The sequence below is a fragment of the Podarcis liolepis genome, assembly GCF_965112155.1.
Source record: "Podarcis liolepis genome assembly, chromosome: 10".
NCBI classification, from domain to species: Eukaryota; Metazoa; Chordata; class Lepidosauria; order Squamata; family Lacertidae; genus Podarcis; species Podarcis liolepis.
This window is the reverse complement of record NC_139562.1, coordinates 26,430,329-26,441,795: the sequence shown is the minus strand read 5'-3', so window position 1 is coordinate 26,441,795 and position 11,467 is coordinate 26,430,329.

Sequence of the window (11,467 nt, the reverse complement as noted above, 5' to 3'; positions counted from 1 at the left end):
CTAACAAAACATTCTTCAACAGACACAAAACAATAAATGATATATCAAGACAGTTGCAAAACGTCATATGCTTGTCCAAGCATAGGCTCAGCTTCTTACAAATAAGACATAACTCTAAACAGACCTGAAATCAAAGGTCTCTCTCTCCACACAGATTCCATTAGCCTTCATTCCAGCCCAAGACTGTTCCTCCTAGAGAGAATCATTAGCAGACCTTTCTTCAGTGGTTTGTGAGAACAAAAAAGAGAGAGAAAAAGAAAAAGAAACCCTCAAAATGGTGATTTGCAACTGAATACCTCTCATATGATCTAAAGTTAAACACCACATCAGAGCTATCAGAGAGACACATCAACTGTTAATATCAACCCACCAGGTACTCAGAGAGCTCTTCCTAGCTCTAATGGAATTTCCTCAGTGTTATCTTTTTCCATTTCAATGTACAATTAAACAAGTATACTTACCAAAGAGTATTCAAAATCCATTACAGGCTTGGAGGCTGTACTCTTCCCCCCCCCCTATATATTTTTCTGCCAATAGAGGTCAGCCTATGGTAGGCTATGATAAGTAAAACCATGTAACTCATGGGTAGGCAAACTAAGGTCCGGGGGTGGATCCAGCCCAGTCGCCTTCTAAATCTGGCCTGCAGATGGTCCGGGAATCAGCGTGTTTTTACATGAGTAGAATTTGTTCTTTTATTTAAAATGCATCTCTGGGTTATTTGTGGGGCTTGCCTGGTGTTTTTACATGAGTAGAATGTGTGCTTTTATTTAAAATGCATCTCTGGGTTATTTGTGGGGCATAGGAATTCGTTCATTTCCCCCCAACATATAGTCTGGCCCCCCACAAGCTCTGAGGGACAGTGGACTGGCCCCCTGCTGAAAAGGTTTGCTAGCCCCTGATGTAACTCTTCGGGAAGCTGCCTTCTATGAATAAGACCACTGACAGGCAGTGCCTCTCCACAATTCAGTAGAGGTTCCCCTTTCCAACCCTACCTGGAGCTTGGGTCACTATGTGTGCTGTACATGCCTGTAATCCTTCAAAGCCCCCATGCAAATGCATTTGTGATGTCATGAGGATTGGGAGCAAGCAAGAAGTGTTTAATCACTTGTGGAAATGCCATCTTGTTATTTGGAAGGGAATAGCTGTTCTGAGTTAAACAATTGGCCACCTCCCTGGTGGGGTCAAATTGCACACCAGTGAGGATGAATCACTATACCCAAAGGCAATGATAACACGTTTCTAGACAAGCTCTCGCATTTCGTGCTAAATAAATAGAAACAGTGATATGGCCCAAGAGGGAAGTCATGTTTTATTATCTCAAGCAGTGGTGTTTTTACAAATGAATGCAATGCTTTCTATTGCTCCTGTAAGATTGTTGTCTAAAGCACAAGCTGCAAGGTGGATCATCAGTGTAAAGAGACAGGATTTCCCACTTGGGCGATCTGCACAATTTCAAGCTAAATTCAGATTGCTGGATCTTGGATCCAGATCACTGAATCTGCTTTAAGATGAGATGCTTAGATAGGCCTAATCCTTGCTGCCTTCCTTGGGCCCCAAGAGGGGAACACCATCTGCACCTTATCACTGCTGTTTTACAAGCTCTGTTTGCACAGGATGTTAAAAATATCCTCTAAATGGAAGCAAACACAGCTGTATCCTTTAAGACAGGGATGGGGAACCAGTGGTCCACCATATATTGTTAGACTATAGCTCCCATCAGCCCCAACCAGCCTAACCAGTGGTCAGAGATGGTGGGAGTTGTAGTTCACCAACATCAAAAAGGCCGAAAGTTCCCCATCCTAAGGGAAGTAGTGTCAGACCCAGCTCCTACTCTGACTCCCTCTCCCAAGTTTGAACCTATCCTGTTTGCAAGCATACTGACACACACACATACACCTCCCAGATTTGGGAGAACTTACTTATCCAGACATGTGGGCTTGGTCATCTGATGGGTTTTAGAGAATAAAGAGGAAGGCTGAGCTGGCTGAATTGCAAATAATCTGGTCATGGCCAGAAAAAGGGATTGGAGTTAAACACATCGCCTTCCAGGGAGATACTGGAAGATACCTACCTTGTTGTAAACCTGGAAAAGGGATTTTTAAGAGGCAACAGCCATCTTCAAATACTTGCAAAGCTGCCATATAGCTGATGGAGCAACTTTGGTTTCTGTTGCCCCAAACCTGAACCAATTACAAGAATTGTGATTATCTGGCCAGCCTGGCCTCAGTTGACCATGCTCCAGTGACCTCCTGTCTGGACTACTGTCCAGAAGCTGCAGATGATGCTGAATGTGGCTGCTAGGTTTGTTAAGTGGGGGAGCCCTGAAAGCACTGCACTGGCTGCCAGTGAGTTACCAGGCCAAATTCAAGATACAGAGTCATAATTGGCTTAGGGCCCAAGGTGAATTTAGACACAAATAAAAAACGTTGTGAAAATGCTTTTTTTAAAAAAAAAGTTTTGAAAAATATTGCATTTGCCATAGCTCTCCATTGCCATCTGGTGTCACATTTGTATAATGCACTTTGCAGCACACTAAAAATGTTTTATTTGCAGCTATAAAGCTGAGTCTCAAGTTTCTAAAAGAGTGCCTTCCCCAATATCAATCATCTCAGGTGAGGCCTTGATAGGGACTTTTCAATGGTGGCTCTCTGTTTCTGGAATACTGTCCATAGTGAGGTGTGTCTGTCTCCCTCATTATTGTTCCTGGCAAGCCAGAAATCAGTTGGTGAGAATGTTTTAACTTCTTTTAACAGATATATAATTGCTGTGTCTGCCACCCTGGGTTCCATTGGAAGGAAGGAAGGAAGGAAGGAAGGAAGGAAGGAAGGAAGGAAGGAAGGGATGCATATATTGTATTAGGAATAACTCCCCCCAAAAAACAAGCTACTAGGTTGTGAGGCAGACTGTCTTGGAAGGTGGTGAATGCTCCTTTGTTCCAGGTTTTTAAGAAGAACCCTTCAAGGATGCTGTAGCAGTGGGGTTCTTTAACTGGCAGGGATTTACAGTACAGGACAATCCAATCCCAAACAGGGCAGCATCTGGGGTGAAAGCCAAGGGGGCAAGCAAATTGCTGTGCCAGCCTGAAGCCATGTTTCATTACATTTGATGGGTAGAACAGGGAGCTCTGTGGCAGTGGAGATTCTGGCATCACTTTGCCTTCAGAGGCCAGCAGGAGTGCTGGACTGCAGCCTTAGATAACTTCTAACGTAACTGCTAACTCTATGATTCTGTGACCAAAACAATGCATGCAAAGTGCTGCCTTAAATGCTATGTATTATTACGGACTTGCACGCCTAAGTAGGATGAACAATTGGGAAGGCAACATGGCCATACATGCCTGTCCTGCAGCGTTTGCTAGCTTTGGCATGGGGTGGAACCACAAGAGCTCATCCTGCCTCCGTTCAATAAACAGCCAGTCTCAACTCCGGCGGCAGCAGCAAGCCCTTTACAGGTCCCATTCATCCATTTGCGGAAATCTCCTGCTGCGTCTCCACTGGCTGGATCGTATGAATAATAGAGGAGAAATGCTCGGCTGAAGCTGGGCGCATTGGCAGTTTAAGCCGAGCATGAATAATTCAGCGCATTTCCTTTCCAGGAACAAAAGCAGCTGCCATTGGAGCTGTTGATCCCATTCAGCTCCTCATGCTTCTCTCTTAAGCATCTCCGTTTAGCCTTGCCTTGTACAACGGTATCAGCTTCCTTGCTTGTGATCATCCTTTAGCCCTCGGTTTGGACAGTTAGGGCATGCCACTTAACTTCTGATTTTAATTATGGCTGTGCGCTTGAGGGACTGGACACAGCCAGTTCTTTGGTCAGCTAGTTGGATGACTAAAGAAAAAGATTAAGTAATGTCCAGTTCACAATCCGTATGCCACTCTGGCATAAATTAAATACAACGCATTTCACCCAAAATACTGAAACTAAGGCTGAACTGTAAGCATACTTACCAGTGCATAAGTCTCATCAAACTCAGGCTTCCTGAGGCCTTACAGCACAACTCCATTATTTATTATTGTAATTGTATTTATTTATATCCCACCTTTTTCCCCAGACCAGGAACAACAACACAGATAAAATATAGAAAGCTGAAAACATATAAGAGATAATAGTTTAAAAGTAATTAAACTAAAATAGAATTAAAACCGTAGGAGCCAACTCCTAGGGGCTGAGGGAGTTCTGGGCATCCAATAGAATATTTGAAGGGGCCGGGGGCCCCTCAAGTTAATGTGCATTGCCATTCAAATGGTGTGCCTGCATCATGTCATGTGACTGATTATGCAGGCTGCCCCCCCCCCAATTTTTTATTTAAGTTGGCACCCCTGATTAAAACAATTCTATTAAAATACCAATAATAAAAACAGAACAGCCCTATACATTAAAAGCAACAGCATGCCACAGATGTTAGGGGAGTGATATTTCTCTCACAGAGCTACAGTTCCCTGAGTGGTTTAACAGTCAGTCGCTCTTCTCATGGAATTCTGAGCATTGTCACTCTCTGAGAGGAATAGAAGACTCCTTACAGCCCCCAGCACCCATAATAAACTACAGTTCCCATGATTCTTTGAGGGACACTGTTTAAAGTGATTTGATACTGCTTTAAATATGTAGTGCAGATGACACCTTGCTAGATCTTTGATGTCCTTTCTCTCTCTGTTATAGTCTTCTGTTATGAGTCAGTCACTTCAGACTTCATGGGGAGGGGAATCTCCCTGGAAATCCTTTACATGCTAATCAAAGGTTAATTTGATCTGAAATAAAAGCATATAGAACTAAGGGCCTTGGTCCAAGTCACACAAAAATATTATATCCAGAAATGGTTACTGATGACGATGAGCTGATCAGAAAATGGAAGGTTCTGAGTCATTGTCCCCTTTGTTCCCAGCGTATGCTGCGTCCAAGAAGAACTGCACAGTTGTAGCTTCACCGTTGACAAGACAGTAATTCAATCAAGCAGCTGTAAGAGATACCAGAGAAAAAGCTGTGGGCAGGTCAGAAGTTCAGCAGAGCCCAATGAAATACATTAGAGCGCCAGGAAGTAAAGGCTTTTCTGCATCCCTGAATGCTTCATTAATAGATTTCCTAAAGCAAAGAAAAAGAAGTCTGGACCTGCACATTTCAGTTTTTGCAGGAATCTACTATGCACAAAAGAAACATCACTGAACAGCCTGACCCTGTGCCTCAGAAGTAACTCCCACAGACTTCAGTGGGATTTACTACCAGGTAACTGTGCAAAGCATTGCTACCTACTGTCGTCCAGAGGAGAAAAAACTTAAACATATTGCAGAGTTCCCCAGAAATAGACCAGAAGCAATTGCACTTCATCCAGCAGAGCTTTACTGCTACTGAAGGCAACTGAGCATAATGGTCGCAAATCCAATACATTCAGAATTGGCACAGTCAAACCTTCAAGCTTTAGTATAATCTAGATCAGAATTGTCTCCTTCGGCATCAGTGCTCCAGGATTTTGGACATGGAGCATTTCCAGCCCTAGCTGAAGGTGCTGGGAATTGAAACGGGGACCTTTTGTCCCAGGCAAATACTCTACCACCAAGCTATGCCCCATCTCCATGCAAGGAGAAAGAGCAATACTGAGCCTGGATCAAAAGGAAGAAAAGTAAGGGGCAGAAGCTGGTTGGTCTGCAGCAAGGGACAACACGGGCCCTTTCAAGTATACTTTTTATTCTGCAGTCTTGATTCTTTGTGTTCATGATGGCATGGGGCCACTTCTATACCCTTGCAATACTGTTTGTGCCTGCAGAAGATTCATGGCAAACATACTGCTTCATTTCCAATCAGCCCCATAGGTTTCTGCTGAAATCCAACTTCTTCTTCATCGTTGTCATCTTCTTCTTCTTCTTCTTCTTCTTCTTCTTCTTCTTCTTCTTCTTCTTTATTGCAGGCCCAGTCACAGAGCCATCTTACTGGCCAGGAGGTAACACCCCCACAGTCGCGATGGCCAAGGGGAACCCCTCCCCCTTGGCCAACATCCATGCAGGTCCAGCCAACTGGGAAGGAGATGAACAAAGATCCGCAACCGACACCCACTGGGGAAGAGGTGAGCTTCTATTATTAATTAAATAATTGAACAATTAAATAATTAAATAATTAAATAATTAGATTAAATTAGATTAAATTAATTAAATTTGTATACCACCCTTCATCACAAAAAATTAATAAAGCAGAGTGATATGTGTACAGTTCAGAATAAATCCCCCACTTAATAAACTATTATTGCTTTGACAAGTTGCAGAATACGCACACAAAACAACAACACGCCAGTCTGGAGGGCCCCAGGATACCCTGCAACCTTGTGAAAAAGAATCTCAGAATCAGAGTGAAGATTTCTTGGGAGGTAAGTCAAAGGATCTATCTTGTTCCAAGGTGGAATATGAATTGTTCCTGATGAGTTCCATGGAGGGAAATGAACCAAAAGGAGCAAACTGTGCCATTACCCCTCTGATATATCCATCATTTGCTGAGAGGCTAAATAGTTCATTCTTCCACCCTCTTCTGCTCTTGCTACATATTGCTGTCATCTGTGCAATGCTTTGTAGGAAACAGGAGAGAGAAAATACCTAAGTATGCATCCTTCTGGCTGTAATAGGATTTTGATCTATAGGTTTGAACTTTGTACCTGAAGGGTGGAACTAGACAATACGAGAAAGGTATAGGCTGTGAAGCAAGAGCTCCAGGCCCCTGTCTACACAATGTGCTGTTACCACTTACCCCATTTTGTGACACTGGGGCATTTGCTCATCCTACCTTATTCTACCAGCAATGATGAGCAGCAGAGACTGCGAAATGCACAATGTCAAGATGTTAGAACATGCAGTAAGTTGGGTGTGGCCATAAGGTAGATTGGGATGAGCTAAAAGATCTTTGGATGATTTGCCTATATTGGCCATGGTCTCTGACTTTCACCTGTTCAGCAAGAACAGTTAAAATGTTTCTCTCCCCTCAAATTATGGTGCTGAAATAAAGAAAGCTTGGAAGCAAACCAGGGGCGGATTTTTATATGAAAGGACTATGGGCTCAGTTCTGGTACTGAAAACAAATTCCTGATCTGAGCGTGCACTCCAAATCTTCCTGTTTCTTAAGACCAAGTGAAATGTGATTTGCTTGTTAAAGGAAATGACACTTCATGCATTATTTTATTCAATCATACATAAGATAGCTGTAACAAGTGGTGATAACCTGAAGTGCCATACAGAACACAGAACTGAAATGGCAACCTTTCAAATGCAGTTGCTTCCTGGTCAACAGCAATCAGAGATCACACAGAATTCTACCATATGAAAGTGGTTTGCAATTAAGTACATTGAATTAGGTAATATTCCAAACTGGCTAGGCTGTTTGGCTGTGCAGCTCAGTTGGTTTGCATGGAAAGATTCAAATTTTAATAACATCACAAACAATCTGTTGTACTAAGTGAATAGACATGAATTGCTCATTGCTCTCCTTTTAAAATTTGTGGACCAAATAGTGACTTGGACCCACACATCAGCTTGAATCCCAACATCCTCCCATTTGTACAGAAAGTGTCCATCAACATTTGCCCTGGTTGTAGCTCTTTATTCTGCCCCAGTCCAGAGAGTCAAATGACCTTCCAAAGTGGCATGCATACAATGGGAGCAAGGGACTGCAACCAAGAGAGAACTGGCAGTCCACCATCTGCATGCATGTGGATATGCTCTCCGTTCATGCATGGGGATAATGGGATCTAAGACATTGCTGATGAAGGTGAAAGCGGTGGATGCAACAGGGCACTAAGCCCATGCCAGCTGGTGTTTAGTAAACATTCCAGCTCTTCCCTCTAATGAAGAAAGCATCTGGTCTTCGGGAAGTGTTGAGCTAGGAAGACTGTGTCAGAAATGAAGGCTGCTTGGAACGTTGCTGTATTAGTCGTTGGGGAAATCAGCAACTGTTCTGCTCAACTGACATAAATAGCTCAGCCTATCTGCATTCTCAGTGGCTCTAAAGCAGAGCTACTCTGGAACTGGCCAGATTCTGTGTCACAAACACATGGCAGGGCAGGAGGGACCAGCGTCGCGATTGTCATGCCATATGCCGTTTCTGATATCATAAAGAGACGGCTTAGTGATTGATCTCAACCTAACACGGTGCAGTTGGCATGCTAAGGAACAGGGATATGTTGTGTTAGACTAGTATTAAGTTCTAGGCACTAAAAGCCTTTATGGATGAAAGGATGGCTTCAGCTGTTTCTTTCTAAATCTAACAATGAGAACCACAGTCAGTAAGATCAGACTTGAGTCAAAGAGAAAGAGATAATTTTTGTATATTTTAATACAGAATCAAACAGGCAATGCTTCAGCGGCACATTCATATATCAACTGAGTCTAGGAAAATGCAGATTTGAATTTCCAGTCTGACCAATGTGCTGAAATGTGCACGCTTTGTCTGAGCCTGTCGGCAAGCCAGATTGATTGTAACCAGTGGCTGAATTATTAGCTATTAACTTTTGAGGGGCTAAAGGGGGGCGAAGTTTGGAATGCAAAGGGTTACTTGCAAAACCACACACACACAAACATGTTATTCTGCTTCAAGGCCATTTTTCAGCTAATGTTCTTGCCTTCTGCTGCTCCTCCCTCACTACACAATTGGGGATTACATAATAAATGTGATATCACATCACTATGTAGCCACTCAAAGCTGGCTAATAGTGTGAAAAGAGGAAACACCATCATTGTTGCCTAGGGAATGAAGGGTATTCTCTCTCTTTATGGACAAAATTTTCCCCTGCTTGCAGCCCCCTCCCCTTCAGCTTTACCTCTGCTTCTTGTGCCCTGATCCTGACCCCTGTGTCATTCATTATTTATATTTCAAGCAGCGTGTGTGAAGGAATCATACCAAATTTAAAAAGAGGGAGTTTAAATGTGTGTGTAGGTTTGCCCACACACTCCTGGAGTATGATGCATGCTTTTTTTAAAAAAGGGGGGGTTATCCAACATTATTCCACCACTTAAAGACTCTTGTGTTCACAGCTTGGTTTGCAAGCATGCTGTTAAATTCTTAATCCTCATCATTAGTAAAGACTGAGACAGATGTATGTTCTCCAAGTGCCAAAACAGATCAATTCACATGTCTTATGTGCAGTAACTTGCCTGCAATGACAACAAATAATAATTTTAGAGTTGGAGGGTTTTTATTCTAAACCCTCTGCTCAGGGTGGCCATTAATAATATTTGTCTAGTGCTTTCAAACATTCATTGCACTCCACATGCATCTATTGGTAATCCTTCCAGCAACCCTGAAAGGTCAGTCAGTGTCCTGAGCCCCTGGCCTACCAGGTGGCAAGTCAGTATGTCAAGTCCCCAGTGCAGGGTCAATCCGCATGTCCAAAGTCCTGCAGTGATCCTAGGCTTCCAAACTGAGGTCCCTCAGCATGGGCTGTTGAGCAGACACAGCACCTCAGCTCTGCTTCCCTTTTGTACTTTGCCTGCTCATTGCCATATCTGGGCTTGATGAGACACGTGACCCTCACCTGCTCCAAGCCTACTCCAGCTGAGGAATCACACACGTCCTCCCAGAGCTAGTGAGTCCCACCTGGCCAACTAGAGAGCTGGGCTGTGGCCCTTGCCTGCCTCAGCCTCCTGGAGCACCCCACCCACTACTTCCTACATCTGAGAGCCCACCATGTCTGTGGAGGCAGAGGCCCCTCTGGACAGAATTAAGATTCACTGCGGACTTCTTGATTCACAGCCCAGACTCCTAGTAGGAACTCTGTTACACATCTCTCTGGAAACTCAAATGTATGCACATTTAACATGTGAACATTAAGTACAATTCGGTACGGTATATAAAACATAAATCCACTAGTGCTTCTTGTCTAATAACCTACTGCATTCAGAACCCTAAAGTGGAGAAGAGAGAGAGTTCTAGGCTAGAAAGAGCAGAAGACAAAAGATGGGACGGGAGCGTGTCAATTTGGCATGGGATTCTGGAAGACAAGGAAGGGGTGAACAGCTTACTTATCCAGGGCTTAGATGAACTGCTGCAGCTGTAGATGGATGTGTGTATCTGTATGTCGATGCCAGCACTAAGTGCCCAGGCCAAAGATCCTATGCCTCTGGTTCTTGCATTATTTCAGCTTAGAATCACGAGCCCTGACATTTAGTTGTTCTGAGTAAGGTCTCAGTGAGAGGAAGAGGCAAGCAACAGAATACACAAAGCTCAGAGCTTCCCAGTTCGGTATCCTGCGCCAAGATGCTCCTTGCAGAGTGTGTGTGTTGTATGTGTGAGAAGAATCTGCCTTCCTGTGCCAGAGTCTGCCCCCTGTTTGCTTCCTTGCAAGCTAATACCACTAGTAGTAAGTTACTACCGTGGGGTATTTGGGTTGGCAGTCTGGGGGGGCAGACCTGCTCCCCACATCTGGCCTTAACAGTGATGCTACTTAGAAATGTCAACAAGGGTGGGGAAGAGTTGATTGAACATGCATCACAAGTAAATGAAACAAGCCACTTTTATAAATAATTTGTAGTGATCTCAGCAAATGCATTTTATTCAGTCATAGGAACACAAAATGAGCAAAGGGAAATACAGACGCGGCAAGTGTTTCTAGGCCATGCTGACAACTAAACAGTAGCACTTTAAATATGTTCATTTGACTAGCTGAGCAGAAGGTAGGCAGGAGAAGACTGTACTGGATCTCTAAGGCTTCCCATTTTCTTCTGTCCTTGGCGTTCTCTTCCCATATTGCTTCTGCAAGAGTTAAGCTACCCATGCAAAATGGCACACCTGCATATGCTGGCATGCAAAGAGTGTCTAAGAGAACCCAACCCTCGAACCATCTGCTCTTCCATATAAATAAGTAGAAGGCTGAACAATCTCAGCACAGAGACACCTGCCAGAGAGGGAGATGGGATGGGGGGGAGAAGCGACGCTGCAAATAATAGCAGAGAATGTTTGTCTGCAAGCAACCAAGGCACAGGCAGAGGCCATTTGTTCTATTCGTGAAAGTGCTATAGGGGTTGGTGACAGAAGGATGGAAAGAGTACCTACAGACTTTTTAACCACAGACCATGGTTAAAGTCCAGCTTCATCAGGCAGCCTGGGAAGGAAAAGCAGATAAAATGGGATTGGGCAGTAGGACTGGGAGACAGTTCAGTGTGTTGTGCCTCTTGTTTGCTCTTCCTGACTATGGAATGAATGGTTTAAGTTGTGGGGGTGAGATGATGATGCCCTGCTCATCCTATCTTAGGGGCTGTAGCTATGCAGATGCACAATATCTTCTGGTTTGATCCTTGATGGACAATGCATGGTGCTAGTCCATCTTTCAATGCAGGCACCTAAAAACACAAGCTACATTGGGCAGGGTCCAGCCAAAGCTAAACACTTTGAGCTCCATTTATTTCAATGGGAGAATTAGGCAGGTGCTTAAATCTCTCATCTTTATAACAATGTGACATGCAAATAATTAACTTTGGCTGGATTGTACTCTATCTTTGTG